Source organism: Oryctolagus cuniculus, chromosome 17 (assembly GCF_051225735.1).
Source record: "Oryctolagus cuniculus isolate XC-2025 breed Fujian yellow rabbit chromosome 17, ASM5122573v1, whole genome shotgun sequence".
NCBI lineage: Eukaryota > Metazoa > Chordata > Mammalia > Lagomorpha > Leporidae > Oryctolagus > Oryctolagus cuniculus.
In genome coordinates this window covers 51,590,410-51,612,134 of record NC_142883.1, presented here as the reverse complement: position 1 = coordinate 51,612,134, position 21,725 = coordinate 51,590,410, and the positions used below count along the sequence as shown (strand labels likewise).

General features: G+C 53.6%; 1 long non-coding RNA gene across 5 annotated transcripts in view; it reads left to right on the top strand.

The window, feature by feature from the left end:
- LOC103351478 (uncharacterized) overlaps positions 1 to 13,637 on the top strand; it is a 100,617-nt gene extending 86,980 nt beyond the window's left edge. For all 5 annotated transcript variants that reach the window (XR_016224266.1, XR_016224265.1, XR_016224267.1 and 2 more), the window contains 2 exons: positions 10,670 to 10,786; positions 13,500 to 13,637. This is a non-coding gene — a long non-coding RNA (uncharacterized LOC103351478). The remainder of the gene's footprint in view (positions 1 to 10,669; positions 10,787 to 13,499) is intronic.
- Positions 13,638 to 21,725: the final 8,088 nt, after the last annotated feature.

Sequence of the window (21,725 nt, the reverse complement as noted above, 5' to 3'; positions counted from 1 at the left end):
GAAGCGCTGCGTGTACTTGCTGTCTGCAGAATGGAAGTGCACCCCAGTCACAGGTGGTCCCTCAGGCAGGCAATCATAAGTTTCTAGCAGCTGAAGAGATGTGTTCGGGTGGAGTCACTGCCCAAAGGAGCAGCGTCAGCTTCTTGTGATGAGAGAGTGTGTGTGTGTGTGTGTGTGTGGTGTATGTGTGTGGTATGTTTGGGGGTGGGTGTTGAATTGAAAAGTACAGAGAGAATCAGGCAGAGAGAAGCCAGAGGGACCAGGATGGCCCCGGGGACTAGCGAGTACAGAGAGGTGGAGGTCCCCTGGTAGGGAGGCCGGGCTGGACAGAGGGAGAAGCAGTGGTGGCTCCAGGGTGGAAGCAGCCTGACAGCCCTTCTCATCTGCATGCATCAAGGACCCATTAGTAACGTTATAGCATTTGCTTTCAGACATTAAATATTCAAAAGAATTCATTAGGGGACAAAAAGCTTATCATGTTTGTCCAGACATTTAAAATTCCTTTTGTTCTTGCTTTGTGCCTGGTGTTCCTTCTCTTATCATCTCTGTCCTATCTGAAGAACTTCCTTGGGGCTGGTATTGTGGTAGAGTGGATTAAGCTGCTGCCTGCAGTGCCAGTATCCCATGTGGACACTGGTTCAAGTTCCAGCTGCTTCACTTCTGATTCAGCTCCCTACTAATTCACCTGGAAAGACATCAGAAGATGGTCCGTGTCCTTGGGCCCTGCACCCACGTGGGAAACCTGGATGAAGCTCCTGACTCCAGCTTCATCCGAGTCCAGTCCTGGCCACCATGGCCATTTGGGGGAATGAACCAGCCAATGGAAGCTCTCTCTCCCTCTTCCCTCCCCCTTCCCTCTCTCTCCCTCCCCTTCTCTCTCTCTGTCTGTCTGTCTCTCCCCCTCCCCCCTTTCCCTCTCTCTGTCTCTTTTCTTTCACCACCCACTTGGGAGCACAGCCCTCCTGACTGGGGAAGATTCCGCTGCTTCAGCTGTGTGTGTGCTTAAAGGGCGCCACTGCTGCTCTCCTAACTTCCAGGAGGGAGACCCCTTGCCCACTCCCTGAGCCAGAACTGAGGGCCGTCCCTAAGTCTCTGTCCGTGCTGACCTGCACTTCTGGGTTGCAGGCTGCCTTGAAGTTACTAGAGGGAAAAAGTAGCAAGCCCACTGCTGGTATTCTTTCTGGTCTTTTCCTCCAACTTATCCACCACTGTTACCTTCCAGAGTCCTCAACTTGCTGCTCCATGCATGTAGCTGCATTCCGCAGGCAGGAGGACCCGGGCATCTCTGTTAGCAAATACAAGGAGTTGTAAAGCACGGTGATGCTAACCTGGCCGTGCTGGGTTTGGCTTCCACACACATGGCCATGTTTTTGCGGCTCAGATCGTTTGTATCAGATGATTTTCCCTCTTCTCTGGAGTGCATTCTCACGTGTTTCTTTAAGGTCCATTTTTAGAAGTAAATTTCCTCATTCATTTCTTTAATTGTAAAAACAATGTTGAATTTTACTGGGTTCGCATTTCTTAGCTGATCAATAATTTCTGTCAGCACCAAGGACCCGACCCCATTGCTTCCCGGCTCCTGTTATCGATTGAGGCTTCTGTCGTGGGAGCCTTGGTCCCTTGCAGGCGACCCTGCCTTGTGGTGTTTTCCAGATCCTCTTTCCGCCTGTGGCCTTCTGAAGTTTCATCCTGATGTGTCCGGTGCTGTGCGGGTGTCCAGTCCTTCTGCCCGGGATATGCTGCCCTGTGGGCTCCGATGCTTCGTTTGTTCTGCAGCACCGTTAACCAGTGTTGCTTTAAATGTTTCCTTTTGTCTGTTGTCATGATATCTTCTTTCTGAAACTCCAGTTATTTCCATCTGGTACCTTCTCACTTTATCCTCCGTGTCTGTATGTGTCTCATATATTTTAGTATCCTTACCTGTCTTTGTCACATCCTGAGTTTTAGTCTTTTGACAAAATCCTTTTTGGTAAATCTCTGTCTTTGGTTCTTCCAAATCTTCTGTTAAGTCATCCTGTTTCAGATTTTAATTTCAACAGTCCTATAATATTCTTGTTTCTGGAATGTTTTTTCCTGATCTGTCCAATCCATATCACTTCTTTTTGTATACTTATATTTGTAATACAACCCCATTTTCTGTGTAAGCATGTAAGATGTTTCTGTACCTCTTAATCTCTCGTTTTATTATGCTCTTATTTCATTTTTATCCCCTATGTTGTTGTGCTTTCTGTATCTGTGACTCAGAAGTACCGCTTTTCATTTTGTCTTCATTCCTGTGATATTTTAATTTTTTCTTCTATGTTAAAAATTATTTATTTGAAAGGCAGAGTGCCAGGGCGGGGAGGAGGGGATATCTTCCATCCACTCCCTGAAGGCCTGCAACAGCTTGGCCAGGCAGAAACTAGGGAGCTAGAACTCCATCTGCGTCTCCAGGGACCCAAGGGTCTGGGCCATCATTCACTGCCTTCCCAGGTACAGTGGCAAGACACTGGATTGGAAGTGGAGGAGCCAGGACACAAACCAGCAGTCGCATACAGGATACACGTGCACCAAGCAGTAACCCAGCCAGCCGCACTGCAATGCTGGCCCCTGTCATTCTCTTTTCTCAGTTCTCCAGTTCTCATTTTGATCCCTGCTGTTGCTTTGTTATTTCATTTTCAAATTATTGTATTTCCTACTTTGTAGAGTTATTTTACGGTGGCAGTTGCTTTTTTTTTTTTTTTTGACAGGCAGAGTGGACAGCAAGAGAGAGAGACAGAGAGAAAGGTCTTCCTTTTGCCGTTGGTTCACCCTCCAATGGCCGCCGCGGCCGGCGCGCTGTGGCCGGCGCACCACGCTGATCTGATGGCAGGAGCCAGGTACTTCTCCTGGTCTCCCATGGGGTGCAGGGCCCAAGCACTTGGGCCATCCTCCACTGTACTCCCAGGCCACAGCAGAGAGCTGGCCTGGAAGAGGGGCAACCGGGACAGAATCCGGTGCCCCGACCGGGACTAGAACCAGGGTGCTGGTGCCGCAAGGCGGAGGATTAGCCTAGTGAGCCGTGGCGCCGGCCAGCAGTTGCTTTTTTAAAAATATTTTTAAATTCACAACGAAATCCTTGGATGTATTTTTTTCCAACCCATGAGAACATATTTTTGATGAATGATTTCTGTAGAAATGTTTTGTGCTATTATTCATGCTTAAGAGTGTGAATTGTCATTAGATGAACGCGGTGTTAGTTCCTATTTAACACTCCTGTTTGAATGAGTTAGAGTCTTCCCTATCAGTTATGTGCAGAATTTCCTGTGGGTACTCGGCTATGCAGAGACACAAATAACGTTCCCTTTCCTGTTTCTGGAAAGATGGATTTTCTTCAGATAGGGTGCTTTTATGTATCCATGCCCTCAGATTCTCCCAGCCATAGCAAGTTCAAGGGGCTTCACTGACTGTGGCCACCAAGGGACCCAGCCTGTGACTCTCAGTGCCTTTGGAGCTCTGCCGATCAGAGGACCCTGGGCACAGCTTCCCTCCCGGGGGCCCCGGCAGTTCTCCCGGCAGAGCTCCCGTGCAGCTCTGCTGGCACCAGCTTTCGGATAGATTTACACATCGAGTGAATTGCTGCCTTTCTTCTAGACTTCTCAAAATTGGCCTTTGAATTCTCTTTGTTATGCTTTATGGTTTCCGAGGGAAGAAATATATTTATATATACACATTCAATGTATATCATTATATAGTGTTTATTGTGGATATAGCTCTATAGAAATAAAGTACAGAAAATATGAAATTCATCATAACTTAGTTGTTGTAGAATATAGTATATGCGAGAGGCATTGTGGTACAGCAGGTCAGGTCTCCACTTGCAGCACCAGCTTCCCATACTGGAGCGCTGCTTTCAGTCAGGCTACTCTGCCTCCCATCCGCTCCCTCCTAAGGCGCCTGAGAAGGCAGCAGATGATGGGTCAAGTGCTTGGGCCCCTGCCAACCACGTGAGAGACCAGGATAGAGTTCCCGTTTCCTGGACGTGTGGCCATTTGGGAATTGAACCAATGGATGAAAGTTTGATATCGCTTGTTCTCATTCTTTCAAATAAAAAAATTATTTTTAAAGAGCTCATGGAAATGCATATTATCTTTAATTCCATATCTGAAGCACATCTTTAACATAGTTATTTGAAAGGCAAAGTGACAAAGAGAGAAGGAAAGACAGACTACAGTTTAGACAGAGTAGAACGAAGCAAAAAACAGAAATTAATAAATGTGGGAAATGAAGAAACAGTAAAAATACACATAGAACATTTTTTACAAAACCTAATGCAAGAAGCACCTCAAGTCAGCTTTATTTTTTACAAAGTGAGAGTAAAACTAAGCCAAATAAAGAAAGAATAAAAGAACGAAAACTTCTTATATGAGTATGTCATAGAGACCTTTTAAAATTTGCCCAAACTGTGCAGCAGGGGTAGAAAAGAAGGAGTGTTCCAAGAAGCCGTGATAATCAATAATGTAAACTAGGACTGGAATTGTAGTATAGTGGGTTAAGAGACCATCAGCGGCCGGCGCCGCGGCTCACTAGGCTAATCCTCCGCCTTGCGGCGCCGGCACACCGGGTTCTAGTCCCGGTCAGGGCGCCGGATTCTGTCCCGGTCGCCCCTCTTCCAGGCCAGCTCTCTGCTGTGGCCAGGGAGTGCAGTGGAGGATGGCCCAGGTGCTTGGGCCCTGCACCCCGTGGGAGATCAGGATAAGTACCTGGCTCCTGCCATCGGATCAGCGCGGTGCTCCGGCCGCAGCGCGCCGGCCGCAGTGGCCGTTGGAGGGTGAACCAATGGCAAAGGAAGACCTTTCTCTCTGTCTCTCTCTCTCACTGTCCACTCTGCCTGTCAAAAAAATAAATAAATAAAATTAAAAAAAAGAGACCATCAGCGATGGCAGCATCCGGTATCGGAATACCACCTTGAGTCCCGCCTGCTCCGCTTCCAATCCAGCTCCCTGTTAATGTGCCTAGGAAAGCAGTGCAAGGTAGCCCAAGTGATTGGACCTCTGCCACCCACGTGGGAGATCCAGATGGAGTTCCTGGCTCCTGACTTTGGCCATGCCCAGCCCCTGCTGCTGTGGCCATTTGGGGAGTTAATCAGTGAATGGAAGATCTCTCTCTCTCTTAACTGTGCCTTTCAGTTAAATAAATAAATCTCTAAAAATGCTAACTTTCCTCTTGTTAAGTAATAGGGATTGTTGGCTTTGCTCTCAGTCAATCCAATAGGAGCCATGCTAAGATCACATGAACTAGTACATGGCTCCCCAGTTTAGTACCCATGGTTAAAGCAGGGAGTCCCCCAGCCAGCGCTGTGGCTCACTAGCCTAATCCTCCACCTGTGGCGCCAGCACCCCAGGTTCTAGTCCCGGTTGGGGCACTGGATTCTGTCCTGGTTGCTCCTTTTCCAGGCCAGCTCTCTGCTGTGGCCCGGGAAGGCAGTGGAGGATGGCCCAGGTCCTTGGGCCCTACATCCACATGGGAGACCAGGAGAAAGCACCTGGCTCCTGGCTTTGGATTGGCGCAGCACGACGGTCGGGCCACTTGGGGGGTGAACCAACAGAAAAAGGAAGACCTTTCTGTCTCTCTCTCTCTCACTAACTCTGCCTGTAAAAAAAAAAAAAAAAAAAAGTAGGGAGCCCCCCAGGGGTCAGCAGTGTAACAACAGGAGTGTGTCTGGCTGTTGAGGAGATGGATTCCAGCCTAAAGAGAAAGCTTAGCATCAGAGGCTTGCTCATGTCCCTTCCCAGAGTACAACTGCATCCACAGAGAATGCTGTGCACGTGCCCACCTTGGAGGTGAGCAACAGGGCAGGTGCACGGACAGAAGATCTGGCCTGAATCAGCTCAGGGTCACCTAACCAGGGTTCCTGGTCGGGTTCTGAGTCTGGTGTAAAAGGATGGGGAAAGAGGCCTTGATGTGTAAGGGGCGGGTAGAGAGTCCACGTGGGATCCCCACACAGTGGGGGCGCAGTCTTGGGTCCTTGGTAGGTGCAGTGCCCGTAAGAGGAGTGGAAGGAGAGGGTCGTGTCGGACACTCCTGGGATGTTGGAGAGGCTGTTCTGGAGGCAAAGGATACTCTGTGGGAAGTGGTTTTAAAGCAGTTACAAGATGTGAGGGAGGCTTAGTGAGAGAGATGGAGAAGCAAGATCTCCAAGAGCTATCCTGGTTGTCTCCCTTATCTCTCTTTTATTTATTTATTTATTTATTTATTTATTTATTTATTTATTTATTTGAAAGTCAGAGATACACAGAGGAGTGGCAGAGAGAGAGAGAGAGAGAGAGAGAGGTCTTCCATCCGCTGGTTCACTCCACAATTGGCTGCAACAGCTGGAACTGTGCCAATCCGAAGCCAGGGGCTTCTTCCAGGTCTCCCATGTGGATGCAGGGGTGTTGCAGTTGATTTGTTCTGAAAGGATTCCTTCTGAGAGGAGGAGCATGGTGGGAGCAAGAGGTGCGGAGTCACCACACAGACCCCAGGAGTCGGGTGAAAGCAGACCAGAGGCGAGCAACCCAAAGACTCATTTATTTCAGTTGCTACAGCTGCTTATATAGCCAAGGCAGCCAGTCTGGTCAAGGGGAGGTCTATGCCCTAACCAATCATAGCCTGTTGCCAGGCAGGCTCCAAAGCCATCCAATCACAGCCTGTTGCCAGGCAGGCTCTGTTGCCAGGCAGTTTCTGAAACCATCCAATCACAGCCTGTTCTCAGTCAGGCTCTGTTGTCATGTGGTTTCCGAAGCCATCCAATCATGGCCTGTTGCCAGGCAGTTTCTGTTGTAGGTGGCCATCTTGGCATGACCTTCTCACCTCTCACCTCAGCGGCCATCTTAGCATGACCTTTTCACCTTCTCATTCCACCACACAGGGGCCCAAGGACTCGGGCCATCTTCTACTGCTTTCCCAGGCCATAGCAGAGAGCTGGACTGGAAGTGGAACAACTGGGACTAGAATCAGCACCCATATGGGATGCTGGCGCTTCAGACCAAGGCATTAACCTGGTGCGCCACAGCGCTGGCCCCGTATCTTTCTTTCCTTATCTCTCTCTCTCTCTCTCTCTCTCTCTTTTTAATTTGAAAGAGAGAGGCAGAGAGAGAAAGAGAGAGAGGTCTTCCATCTGCAGGTTCACTCCCCAAATAGCTGCAATGGCCAGTGTTGCACCAGTCCAAAGTCAGGAGCCAGGAGCTTCTTCTGGGTCTCCCACATGGGTGCAGGGGCCCAGGAACCTGGGCCATCCTCCACTACCTTCCCAGGCCATAGCAGAGAGCTTGAATGGAAGAGGAGCAGCCGGGACTCGAATTGGCACCCATATGGGATGCCAGCACTTCAGGCCAGTGCTTTAACCGACTGTGCTATGGTGCCAGCCTTTTTCCTTATCTCTCTCTCTTTTTTTTTTTTTAAGATTTAATTATTTATTTATTTGAAAGTCAGAGTTACACATAGAGAGAAGGAGAGGCAGAGAGAGAGAGAAGTCTTCCATCCGATGGTTCACTCCCCAGTTGGTCGCAACAGCCAGAGCTGTGCTGATCCAAAGCCAGGAGCCAGGAGCTTCTTCCGGGTCTCCCACGTGTGTGCAGGGGCCCAAGGACTTGGGCCATCTTCCACTGCTTTCCCAGACCATAGCAGAGAGCTGGATGGGAAGTAGAGCAGCTGGATCTCAAACCGGCGCCCATACGGGATGCCAGCACTGCAGGCGGCAGCTTTACCCACTATACCACAGTGCCAGCCCTGTCCTTATCTCTTTTTTTTAATTTTAATTTTTATTTTTTTTTGACAGGCAGAGTGGACAGTGAGAGAGAGAGAGAGAAAGGTCTTCCTTTGCCGTTGGTTCACCCTCCAATGGCCGCCGTGGCCGGCGCACTGTGGCCGCTGTGGCCGCCGCACCACGCTGATCTGATGGCAGGAGCCAGGTACTTCTCCTGGTCTCCCATGGGGTGCAGGGCCCAAGCACTTGGGCCATCCTCCACTGCACTCCCTGGCCACAGCAGAGAGCTGGCCTGGAAGGGGGGCAACCGGGACAGAATCCGGCGCCCCAACCGGGACTAGAACCTGGTGTGCCGGCGCCGCAAGGCGGAGGATTAGCCTAGTGAGCCGCAGCACTGGCCATCCTTATCTCTTTTAAAAAACATTTTGCCTATCATCAATATCATCTATCAATCATCTATATATGTCTATCCATTTGAAAGGCAGGGAGAGAGGAGACAAAGTGAGAGGGAAGGAGAGGGAGAGGGAGAGGGAGAGGGCGAGGGAGAGGGAGAGGGAGAGGGATGGGGGGAGAGGGAGAGGGATGGGGGGAGAGGGAGACCTCCCATCTGCTGGTTCACTCCCCACATGCCCGCATCTGACAGGGCTGGCCCAGGCAGGAACCAGGAGCTGGGAACTCACCCCAGGTCTCCCATGGAGGGGGACAAGGCCCCAGCTGCTTGGCCCACACATCTCTGCTTCTGCCTTATCAGTGTCCTATATTAACTTTATTGAAATTGCCTCAAATACTTGTGGAATGCTGTAAGACCCATATAGATAAGTAACTGAATAGTTAAGATGTATAAGAAAATTTAGTCTTTTTCTCTGTCCTATAGTCCCTGGCCTAGCTCAAGTGTTCATCTCCTTACCCGGAGATGATGGTAATTCCCTAATTAATTGCTTGTTATCTACATTTTCAGATTTGTTTATTTGCTGTATTTCACATGTCCTTAATCCTGGCTTTGAGTCCCCTTTTCAGTTAGTTCTAGACTTTGCTCTATATGGGGTCTTCAAAGAGTTCATGGAGAATTTGTACTATGAAAAAAAAGTGTGTAGACTTCAACATTTTTCTAAAATAAACTCATTGTTTAACTCCATTTTTTCTGTGAACTCTGTGAAGTGCTCCCATCGTTGGTTGTCTGTCATGTCTTTAAAAGCACACAGCCCTGCAGGAGGCAGAGTGGCGTGTCCGTGATACCCGTCTCTGTCTTGTCCTTGGAGATGGAGGGGGCTTCTGTGGCATCCATGGGTCCCGGGGGTAGCAGTCCAGCTGCGGACAGAAGCACCCAGAGACCCAGGCTGCTGACCCACACATTCTGTCCTCCCGGTCTGTATCTGAGGGACCCTGGTTACCGGCGCCCTGGCCCAGGTGGGCACAGCACCGCCCAGGTGGGCACAGCACATTGTGCATGTGAAATTACACCAGGAAACAGTGGCAAAGGTGAGGGGCCCTCAAAAGCCGGGAACCTGAATCAGATCAGAAGAGTTAGAGACGGAAAGACCAGAGGAGACAGAGCTGAGCCAGAAGGAGGGAGTCAGCTGCCAGAGAAGTGGGTGAGCGGAGAGGGAACAGATCTCTGGGTTCCTGCCTTTGGGGTTTGGGGCTTATTCACAGTGAGTAAACGAGTGTTCATTGACTTAGAATGAAACTTGAAACTACATATGGAGAGAGACTAGGAAGGGAGGCAGGAAATTGCCTAATATGTGTTAAAAAATTTTCAAGAGTGTAACAGACACGCCCCACAGGTAAGTACAAAGAAAACCACACATGCACACACCGTGATCAGCCACTGAACTCCAGAGAAGGGAGAAATGTTCAGACAGAAGCCTGAGAAAGACATACTCATCTCAGAAGAGCAGGGAGACAGCCAGCCAACTTCTCAACAGAAACAGTGGAAGATAAAGCGTAATGGCTGCCCAGACTCTATACCCAGAAAAATACCCTACAGAACCAAGTCAGAATACATGGGTTAACAAACTAAAGTGAGAACACTGGGAGATAAGCACTCTAAGGAATAAGAAAGGGAATTCCTTTTTAAGTTCATTTTTAATTGACAGGGAAAAACTATATTTCTGGTGTAAAACATGATGTTTTAATAGACGTTGTGAATGTCTACACCAGCCTATTTCAGATATCATTTCCTCCCCCACTGACCATTGAAGGGGGCAACACTGACAGTACACCTTCTTAGCAATTTTCAGGTAAACAGTGTATCGGCACCAACTACAGTCACCATGATATATGCAGGATCTCTGAGCCTGTACCTCCTGTGGAAAGAACAGACACCCTGTGTGTTTTGACTGTCTCCCCTATATCCGCACACCCGGGCTCCAGCGGCCACCGTCTTACTCTTCTGTGTGTTTGACTTTCTAAACTGCACATTTATGACCTTGTGTGCTATTTGTTTTCTGCATCTGGCTTATTTCACTTAATGTAATTTCGCACAACATAGGGTATAGGATATAACTTCACTTCATCCATGTTGTGAAGGATAAGATGCCAGAGCCAGCGCTGTGGCGTAGCGGATGAAGCCGCCGCCTGCAGTGCCAGCATCCCATATGAGCACCAGTTCTAGTCCCAGCTGCTCCGCTTCCGATCCAGCTCTCTGCTGTGGCCTGGGAAAGCAGTGGAAGATGGCCCAGGTGCTTGCGCCCCTGCACCTGCGTGGGAGACCCGGAAGAAGCTCCTGGCTCCTGGCTTTGGATTGGTGCAGCTCCAGCCATTGTGGCTAACTGGGGAGTGAACTAGCAGATGGGAGACCTCCCTCCCTCTCTTTCTCTTTCTGCTTCTCTTTCTCTCTGTAACTCTTTTAAATAAATAAATAAATCTTAAAAAAAAAAAAAAGATACGATGCCCTTGTGTGTAAACTCTGCAGAGCAACCCCTGCATATATTTAAGGCCTCTCTGTCCATTCTGTGTCCACAGACACTCAGGTTGACCCTGCTTCTGGGCCACTGGGATCGTGCTGCCCTGAACCCAGGAACGCAGACAGCTCTGTGCGCTGACCTCGTCTGCCCAGCAGTGGACTTGCGGCATCACAGGGTAGGTCTGTCCAGCCGTCATCAGCCGCACGTCTGGGCTTGAACACTGGCATCCAGGAGTGTGTGCCGAGTGAGTCAGGGCAGGGCCGCCCCTCCCGGGGCTGCTGGGGCCACTGGAACAGAGGAGGAGGCCGGAGAGATCTGTGGGCGGGAAGTGAAGACCCCGGGACCCCAACACAATGGGGAGCTGAGTGTGGCTCTCTGGGGACCGGGGCTCAGAGCACTGTATGCCGATTTCCCTAGGGGGATCCCTGGAGGTCCAGGTGCGGTTGGCGGGCTCCAGGACCTGGGGCGGCTGTGGGCGGTGGGCGAGCTCAGGAGGCCGCCGCAGCTGGTGTGGGGATGCACCGCAAATGTCCCGAGGCCGGTGCGGTGAGCGTGGGGGCGGAGGCGAGATAGCGTGCGGGTGGGTGTCCGGTAGCAGAAGGAAAAAAATGAGAGGACCAGGAAAGACAAGCGGTGTCTCCCTGCCCGTGCCGCAGCAGGAGGCACGGGCACGCCGCCGGCCTCAGGGGTCTCCCGGAGTTTGTCCACACAAAGCGGAGCCAAGCTTCTCCGGATGCGCGCTGACCCTGCTGCAGGTCCCCAGCCCTGCCTGGGTGCTGTGTCGGGTCGTACCGGAGACGGTGCTGGAGCTCCGTGTCCCTGCGCTCCGGGGGCGCCTCCTGCTGGCGAGGCTGCGCAAGCACAAACGGCCGGTGGATTTCCGCTGCCGTGCCGTGGATCCCAAAGCACCTGAGCGCCCAGGGGAGGCACTGGCCTCATCCACCCGCAGGTGCCGGACAAGGGCATTGTGTGTGTAGCCAGGGGCACAGGTGAAGGCGCCTGGGGAGGGAGTGCGCATCGGGCAGGCTGCAGGAAGCAGGGGTTGAGAGGGGGCTGAGGATGCTGGCAGACAGGCCCCGGGCTCCCAGAACAGGAGTGAGGATCCCCAGCACGTGTTTCAGAAACATTAGGAGCCCAGGAAGGAGGAAAATGCGACCATGAGCTCGTAAAAGCCTCCCGTCTCCTCCTCGCCGCTCCACCTACCTCCAGGTGGGGCTCCTGGAAGGGTTAATCCCACCTATAGCAGGGAATACGCCAGGGGATCTTCCCGGGCATCAGGGATTCCTGGAGGATAGGATTTAGATATCTCCCCCCCCCCCCTGCAAAGCTGTGAGGGCTGGGCACGGGCTGGAGGTTTGCACCCTCTGGGTGCCAGGTGGAATCCGTTTTGATCTCCTTGCACTGCACTCTTGGCACGGGTAAAAGATGTAAAAGATTTGACCGTCAAGGGGGATATTGGACCTCACAAACTGTGTAAAAAGATGGAAATTGAAAATGTTCCCACGGAGGGCCGGCGCCACGGCTCACTAGGTTAATCCTCCGCCTAGCGGCGCCGGCACACCGGGTTCTAGTCCCGGTCGGGGTGCCGGATTCTGTCCCGGTTGCCCCTCTTCCAGGCCAGCTCTCTGCTGTGGCCAGGGAGTGCAGTGGAGGATGGCCCAAGTGCTTGGGCCCTGCACCCCATGGGAGACCAGGAGAAGCACCTGGCTCCTGGCTTTGGATCAGCGTGGTGCGCCGACAGCAGCAGCCATTGGAGGGTGAACCAACGGAAAAAGGAAGACCTTTCTCTCTGTCTCTCTCTCTCACTGTCCACTCTGCCTGTCAAAAAAAAAAAAAAAAGAAAAGAAAATGTTCCCACGGAGTAAGAACGTCCGGCTGCTTGGTTCCCACCACCTGCCGGAACCTAGGGACACATTTCCTCCACAGCAGATTGGGAAGAAGCAGGGCAGAGGAGGTGGGAGCTGAGCTGTCAGCCAGCCGGGAGCTCGGGGTTCCCGGTGTGCTCCCCAGCCGTGCCCTCCGAGTGCTCTGTGAACCCAGGAAGATGGATGAGACAGCAGATTCTCCAGGGTGCAGACTCCAGCTCCCGAGACTGCTGGCAGCCGCTCCTGGGGGCCCCAGGGAAGGAGGACCTGACCCAGAGGAGCAAGCTCAGGTTCTGTGCCCGCATCACAGCTGCAGCCAGCAGCCCAGCCCTTTCTCTTTGCCTCCCAGCTCTCCCCCACCGAGTCTAGGGTTCCTCAGCCTGGGCACTCCATAAATGGGCCACAGAATTCTCTGTTGTGGCAACTGTTCTGTGTTTTGTAGCGTGTTCTTAATGTTTTAATTTTCTTTTTTAAAGATTTATTTATTTGAAAATCAGAGTTACACAGAGAGAGAAGGAGAGGCAGAGGAAGAGAGAGAGAGAAAGGTCTTCCATCCGCTGGTTCACTCCCCAGTTGGCCACAATGGCCAGAGCTGCACCGATCCAAAGCCAGGAGCCAGGAGCTTCTTCCAGGTCTCTCATGCAGGTGCAGGGGCCCAAGGACCTGGGCCATCTTCTACTGCTTTCCCAGGCCACAGCAGAGACTGGATCGGAAGTGGAGCAGCTGGGTCTCAAACCGGTGCCCATATGGGATGCCGGCACTGCAGGCAGCACTTTACCCACTACGCCACAGGGCCAGTCCCCTTGTCGCGTGTTTAATAGCAACCCCTGGCCCCCACCCACTAGTGACCAGGAGCATCCTCCAGGGCGACTGTCACACATGTCTCCAGGCCTTTCCAAGTGACATCTGGGGGCAGAATCACCCCTGGTTGACAGCCATGACGCACACCATCGCCTCTGCTAGCCCTTCCCTCTTCTGTTCCTCCTCTTCCAACTCCACCTTCATCTCTCCCTTTTTTCCCAGCCTTAGGAAGGAGCTTACACGTGTGGAGAAAACCAGCAGGAAAGATCGAACAAAGTCCCTGCAGAGAATGGAAACTTTTTAATAAGAGCGAAGTCCTGCACCACACTAGGCTAAAGCCTGCAGGGTAGAGGATGGGGTAAGACTTGGCGGGGGGGGGGGGGGGACACTGTTGCTGCGAGACTGAACCTCCAGGAGCTCAGCTGTGTTGGAAGACAGAGTGTGTGCCACTCAGGGTTGCATTGTGGAAAAGCAATGTATCTAAACTGAAAGACTTGATTGCGTGGAGGCAGGATTTGGCCTGTTGAATGGGAGAAGGGAAGGTCCGGAACTGACTGCCCTACAGGCTGGGTTTGTGGAGGAAGCCATTTTCTTCCACCAGGTGGGGTTCTGCTTCCTTCCCTCCCTCTGTTCCTTCCTCCATTCCTCCTTCCTTGCTCCCTCCCCCCTCCCTCCCCCCTCCCTTCCTTCCTGTCTCAAACCCTTCCTCCTCCCTCCTCCTCCCTTCCTTTGTTCCTCCCTTATTTCTTTCCTCCCTCCCTCATTCTTCACTTCCTCCCTTCTTCCTCCCTCCTTCCCCATCCCATCCCTCCCACCTTCCCCCCTCCCATTCACCCTCCTCATCCCTGCCTCCTCCCTTCCCTCACTCCTGTTAGGAAAAGAGTTCCAGGTTGGTGCCTCCCTATATGGGGCACCATAAATGTTAGAAAAAGAGGTGCCAAATAGAAAGGAGGCAGTGTACAAATTTACAGCCAGACCGAATTTATTCAGAGAAAATAAATTCGTAGAGGTGGGTGACCAATGGCCCACATGCACATGATGGAACACGTGGCAGAAGGCCCCAACAACGGGGGTGGGGAGAGGCTTTTTATATTTTAGGAGGGCTAGGGATGGGGGTAGGGTAGGGGGCAGCAGGTGGAGGTGAATTCAGGGCCTTGAGAACCTGGGGAAGAATACAGGATGGGGAATGCGGGCAGCAGGGTGTGAGGCCCCATCGAGAGTCAAGGGCAAGGAGCACATGCCAGTGTTTCTCCATCTTTTGGGCAGTGAGCAAGAACAGCTGAGGCATCTCTTTGTTCCCTCACCTCCATTCCTCCATCCCTTCCTTCATTCCTACTTCCCTCCCTCCCCCCTTTCCTGTCTCTCCCTCCCTCTTTCTTATTTAAGATTTATTTGAAAGGCAGAGAAAGAGGTCTTCCATCCACTGGTTTGCTCCCCAAATGGCTGCAGTGGTCAGAGCTGAGCTAATCCGAAGCCAGGAGCCAGGAGCTTCTTTTGGGTCTCCTACATGGGTTCAGGGGCGCAAGGATTGGGCCATCTTCCACTGCTTTCCCAGGCCACAGCAGAGAGCTGGATGGGAAGTGGAGCAGCTGGGACTTGAACTGGTGCCCATATGGGATGCTGGCACTGCAGGTGGCAGCTTTACCCACGGTGCCACAGCTCCAGCCCTCCTCCCTCCTTCTCCTTCTCCCTCCCTCCCTCCATTCCTTCCTCCCATTCTTTCTCAATCCTCCCTCAGTCCTTCCTCCCTCCTTCCCTGGCTTCTCCTCCCTCCCCTCTCCCTTTCTTCATTCCTCCCCCCTTCTTCTGCCTCCCTCTCTTCCTCCCTCCTTCCTTCCTTGCTCTCTAACTTCCTCTCCCTCCTCTTCCCTCACTCCTCTTGTTTCCTGGATGTCTTGCTTCCTGTCCTCTCCTCCCTCCTCCTCTCTCTCCTCCCTTCCCCTCCCCATCAAGCCTCCCTTTCTTCCTCCCTCACTCCCTTCCTTCTGTATGCCTTTTTCTTCCTCTCTTCCTCCCTCTCTCCCTCCCCCCTCCCCCCTCCCTCCCTGCCTTACTCCTGTATCCCTTCCTTTCTTCCTCCCTCCCTTCCCTTCCTTCCATCTCCCTCTTTACTCTCTCCCTCCCTCCCCCATTCTTCCATCCATTCCTCACTACCTTTCTCCCTCCCTTCTTCCCTCCCTGCCTCCCTCCTTTAGTCTCTCCATCCTTCCTCCCTTCCTCCCTCCTCCTTCCCTCCCTTCCCCCATTCCTTCCCCTCTCCCCCCTTCTCCTTCCCTCCTTCCCCGCTACCCCAAACACCCATTCCCCTAATGCCACCATTTAGCAGCAGTGTGTGGCAGCCTCCTGTGGTGCTGCAGCTGGGTTCAGCCTGAAGAAAGACTTCCTGGTGACTGGCTGGGCACACATCCCTCAGCCTCCACTCACTCTCCTGCTCTAGCTGCGTACACATACATACACACACACCCCGAGGCTGCCCACCTCCTTGCGTCTTGCCCTTGGTTTGACACATGGTTTAGCCCCGGGTCTGTAGCTCTACCCCCAGCCACCCTAGCTATAGTCAGGTCTGCTGGGAGAGCCCTGTAGCTAAGGTGGGTCCTGTGGTTACAGCGAGACGTCTGCTTCAGTCTGCATCCTGTCTAGAAGGCATGCGGCAGCTTTGTCCTCAGAACCTGACTGCCCTCCGTCTTTCACACTCCTAGCCTCAGAGGCATCTTCTCAGACAGCCCAGCCGGCCCCTGCACGCACCTGCTCCCTGGGCCTCAGGTGCTCAGTCTCGGGCAGGCAGTGGTGGGACTTCGGGATGTCAGTCCCCTCAGCACCTGTCCCTGCCCGAGATCTCCTCCGCACCCTGGTGTCCCAGCCGCTCCTCCTCATTTCACCCAGACTCCCTGTCTCCATATGGTCCCAGCTCAGCCCTGCCACTTTGTGACCACGTCTGGCTCCACCTGGGCCAGGTAGCTGCATGACACCCTCCACGGGCTCCTGGGATGTAGCAGACAGGGGACGCGTTGTCTGTGTTTCTGAGTGGTTCTCCTGCCTGTGGCTGGGGGGGTACTCCTGGGTCCCTGATGATTCATGCACCGTGCGGAAGCCGCCACGCACCCCAAGGCTGTGCCACAGCAGGGCACAGTGGACTCACCGCCTGGTCTCCACCAGACCGCTTGGAGACGACGCTCCCAGCGGGCAGAAGGCAGCTTGAAGGGCAGTGGTCTTGGTGGAGGACCCCAAAGGGCTGGGCCGTCTCGTCCTCCTCCTCTCGGTGGAAGGAGGAACGGTTCTCAGGCCCTAGATCCAACCTGCGGCCCCAAGCCCAGGAGGAGCTGATTGCCAGGACAGGGACTGCTGTCCAGAGGCAGGCCTGGACGCATCCGGTGATACCTGCAGCAGTGGAACGCTGTGCCCATCCCTCCTGCAATGCTCCTGGGCTGATCGCGTGGCCCCAGAACTGGGTGCTCAGAGTGCTCACCACTCACCCACCACTCACCTCGGGCCATTGCACCTGGCAACCTGACACCCTCTAGTGTCCTACCTGGGTGCCCATCCCCCTGCACTGGTCCTTGTCACCCCCACCTCTTTCCCAAAGGATCTGCTCCGCACATGAATAAGTTCTGATAAATAATGAACTGGATTCTGCACGCAGCCTTGGGGAAGGGGCAGAAAGGACCTTACTTTGTTCCTGCCCGTGTGTTCACATTCCAGGGAAGGAAAAAAATTGTTTTGCTAAAACAAAAATGTCTTCCAGCAATCAGTGGTTCCTGCGAGGGTCTCCCTAAGCCTCTGTGAGATAAAGGACCCCAGTGTTCACTGAGCCCGGGGCCTGAGGGATCTTCCTCCCGACCAGGGAGGCGTCTGAGTCCTCAACCAGTAGGTCCCCCGCCCGCCCGCCCCTGCTCACCTCGGCCAGGCCTGGGCGCCCTGCTCTTGCTGCAGCTCAGTCTTCCTCTCAGCCCTTCCCCTTTCTGCTCTCTCCTTCCGCCTTGTTTTCTTTTTGTTTAAGATTTATTTATTTATTTGAAAGAGTAACACACAGAGAGAAGGAGAGGCAGAGAGAGAGAGAGGTCTTCCATCCACTGGTTCACTCCCCAATTGGCCGCAATTGGCCAGAGCTGCACCAATTCAAGGCCAGGAGCCAGGAGCTTCTTCCAGGTCTCCCACTTGGGTACAGGGACTCGAACTGGCACCCATATGGGATGGCAGCAGCTTTACTCGCTATGCCACAGCACCGGCTCCTCTCCTCCCACCTTTAAAACACATCATGTAGGGGCTGGCAGAACAAGTAAAGCTGCTGCCTGCAGTGCCGGCATCCTATATGGGCACCAGTTCGAGTCCCAGCTGTTCCACTTCCAATCCAGCTCTCTGCTGTGGCCCGGGAAATCAATAGAAGGTGGCCCAGGTCCTGGGACCCTTGCACCCACATGCATTGTAGACATTTGGGAAGTGAGCCAGGGATGGAAGACCTCCCTCTCTGTAACTCTGCCTTTCAAATGATAAGTAAATCTTTTTAAAAACACACCGTGTAGCCCATAGTCCTAGACTTTGGGGGAGGGTAGACAAGGAAGGAGTGGTGGTGGGGGCACAGTGCTAGGAGGTTTCAGTAAGTGGTCTCAGTTTCTCCTCCAGCACCCTGTGTGGCTGCTGTCCCCACCCACACCTTATACCTGAAATGGGGGTGGAGAAATGACGACAGAGGTGACCTGGGGCTGAGGCGCAGCAGGACCAAGTCCTGTCGGTGGAGGACCAGGGCCAGGGCTGTGATCACGGCAGCGGTAACGGTTGCAGAAATGCACCGTGAGGTCTGACGCACTGAGTCGGCAGTGCAGGCTGATGGAGCGGAAAAGACAACGAAGACCAAGAAACCTGGCAGGCAGAGAATCTGCAGGGGCTGGTACTGTGCAGAGTGGGTTAAGCTGCTACTCCCAGCTCTCACTGTGAGGCCATGACAAAACACACCCAACACCAGAGTTAGAGGAAAGGGTGGGGGAAACCCGTCAGGCCAGGGGGAGAGGGAGAGGGAGAGGGAGAGAGAGAGGGAGAGAGAGAACACGTGTGCGGAAGCAGGTCCTGTTATACCTTTGTGAGGGATGCAAGGAAGTAGGAGCAGTGAATCCCTTTGGGTGGGTGGCTGGGTGGGGGGTTAGGGCTGACACCTATGGTTAGACCATCTGGTTACCTGGCTTCCAGCAAGGGGCGGGGTGTGTGTGTGTGTGTGTGTGCGCACCACAGGTAAAACAGCAGCATTTTACTAACACACATCCTGTATGCTGACGCACGTCCCAGCTGCTCCACTTCCAATCCTGCTCCCTGCTAATGCACCTGGGAAAGTAGTGGAAAGGACTTTATTCTCCCTGCACCCACCTGGGAGACCTAGATGAGGCTCTTGGCTTCTGGCTTCAGCTTGGCACAGCGCTGGCCATTGCAGCCATCTGGGGAGTGAACCAGCAGGTGAAAGATCTCTTTCTGTCCCTCTCTCTGTAACTCTGACTTAAAAATAAACACATCTTTTAAAAACAAAAACAAACAAATGCTGTCAAGCATGTGGAGAAAGGGGAACTCTTATACACTGTTGGTGGGAATGTAGTTACTGCGACCGCTATGGAAAACAGCTGGGAGATTCCTTTAACACCTAAAAACAGAACTGCCATGTGATCGAGCAATCCCATCACTACATAAATACCCAAAAAACATGAAGCCCTTAGCAGACACCTGCACCGTGACGCTTACTGCAGCACTGTTCCTAACAGCCAAGTGCAGCATCGGCCAGGGTGTCTACCAACAGACGAATGGATAAAGAAAATTCGGCACATGTTTACACAACGGACTATCATTCAGTCTTGAGAAGAATTAAATCCCGATTTCCGCAGCAGAATGGTTTGTGAAACTGCAGGTCCTTGTGATAAAGTGCACTAAGACAGAAACATCGCATACCCTCTCTCTCATACGTGGAAGCTAAGAGGGTCCTCAGCCTTTCACCTGCTGGTTCACTCCCAGATGGCTGCAATGGCCAGAGCGTCGCAGGGCTAGGACAGCTAGAGGGAGGTTGGAGAACTGGTACCAAATCAGAGTTAGCAGGAACAAGTTCTCACCCTGCACAGCGGAGGGGTGACGAGCGTTCACAACAGTCTAGTGTCTGAGCAAAGCCAAGGAATCGTAAAGGGGGAATTTTTCTCTTAAAGTGTCCCACTATGCTCCGTCAATGTGTGCTATTGCTGTTAATAAAAATTTTATAAACACAGAAGAGTCTGAATCCTTGATTCCAAAACAACTCACACGTGTAAGCACGTGCCAGCCATTTTCAGAAATTCATGCTCAGTTTTTCCTAAGGCGCAGTTTCCCTTGAACATTCCTACTTTCCACGGTGCCTGCACACCACTGCTCTCCCACAGGATCACAACGCTGCCAGCCCCGGGCCTCGCACCGTGATGCGGTCACAGGACCACGCATCGTCCGCCAGCGAGTGGTGTTTCCTCAACTTCACAAACTGCAGCGGCTCCAGCTCCTCGGGGCCGCGCTCAGTAGCCAGTGGTTTGCGGGTGGTGTGGGCTGGGGTCAGGGAGGAGGATAACCAGGGGCCCGGGCCTGGGGAGGGGGTCGCATGTGTCCTTGCAGATCCCGGGCCGTGGAAGACAACATCCCCTCACTCGCTCCCCACAGGCCTGCCCCGTGGGTGTCCGCGCTCCCATTCTCCTGCTGGCCAGAGCCGAGGGGTCGGACCACAAGGCGTGTGTTTGCACAGGGTCCTTTTTTTTTTTTTTTTGGACAGGCAGAGTGGACAGTGAGAGACAGAGAGAAAGGTCTTCCTTTGCCGTTGGTTCACCCTCCAATGGCCGCCGCGGCCGGCGCACCGTGCTGATCCGGTGGCAGGAGCCAGGAGCCAGGTGCTTTTCCTGGTCTCCCATGGGGTGCAGGGCCCAAGCACCTGGGCCATCCTCCACTGCACTCCCTGGCCACAGCAGAGAGCTGGCCTGGAAGAGGGGCAACCGGGACAGAATCCGGCGCCCCGACCGGGACTGGAACCCGGTGTGCCGGCGCCGCTAGGCGGAGGATTAGCCTAGTGAGCCGCGGCGCCGGCCTGCACAGGGTCCTTTAAAGGAGGTGGGGGCTGCCAGGACCAGGGTCCAGGGAGCCGGAAGGGCTGCGGGCTCCCTGATGCTCCCCACATCTCCTGCCCCTGCTGGGATTCGCAACCTAGTGGAAGGCCCTGCCCGCCCATCTCAAGCCTGTCCTGGCCCCACTGACCTCGCCCAGCGCGGACGGAAGCTGCAGCTCCAGCTCCGCCTCCCCGCGCACCCCGACAAGGCACAGCCGCACACGGTTGTGCTACCTGGAGAAGATCCAGGCCCCGGTGGCCACGCAGATGTGGTAGCGGCCCATGGTGCCCCTCACGGCTGAGTCGACTGTCGCCTGGCACTCAGTGGGTCTCGGTGGGGTCTGGGCACTGGACCTGGGCTGAAGAAGGTGCGTCCCTGCGAGGCTGGCGAGGGGCTGCAGGACGGAGGGCGCCGAGTCCAGGTGAATTCTGTGTCGCCAGGCCTCCCAATACATCCTCCGAGGTTTTGCTACCAGGTGGCACAGGTTGGACCAATCCCTCTCCCTCCCAGTGCTGCCAGTTTCCAGTGCCCACCTTCCCTGCCTCTACCGGGCACCCTGCACCAGGAGCTCCTGGGTTGCCAAGGGAAGGCCCCTTCCTGTGGGACACTCAGGGCGGCACTGGGGCTCCCTGTAATGGAACTTTCCATCACCATCCACCATCCAGCTGCCCCCAACATGTGCCCCAACAGAGACGCCAAGTTCAGCAGTCAGGTGTGTCTCCTGGTCGCTGCCCCTTCCTGTCTGTGATGGTTTTAGTGATTTCCACAAACGTGATGTCACATTAAAATTTTGTTCTTGGAACTTGCTTTTTAAAAACATACTTGTTTTCATTTTACTGGACAAGGCTGAGACAGAGGTTGAGAGAGAGCTTCCATCAGCAGATATTGCCAAACTGGGACAGCAGCCCAGGGCTGGGTCGGCAGAAGCCAGAAACTCAAGTCTGGATCTCCCTCTAGGCGGCAGGGACCCAGGCACTTGGGCTCACCTGCTCCTTCCCAGGGTGTGCATTGGCAGGAAGCGGGATCGGAAGCAGAGCAGCAGGGGCTGCAACCAGGCACTCGGATATAGGATGCGGGTGTCTGCCCCTAGAACTTGCTGTGGAACAGCAGAGGGTTCGGGGCAAATGCTTGGCACAGCAGTAGGACGCCCCTGGGGCTGCAGCACACCGCATCGCCGTGCCAGGCCGGAGCCCCTGCTCTGCTCCGTTTCAGCTTCCTGCTTCTGCTCACCTTGGGAGGCAGCAGGTCACGGCTCAAGTACTTGGGTCCCTGCCACCAAATTCAAGTCCTGGCTCCTCGCTTCCACCTGGCCCTGGCCTGTTGTAGGAAACGCATTGAACTGGGCGAGGATTTTTTTTGA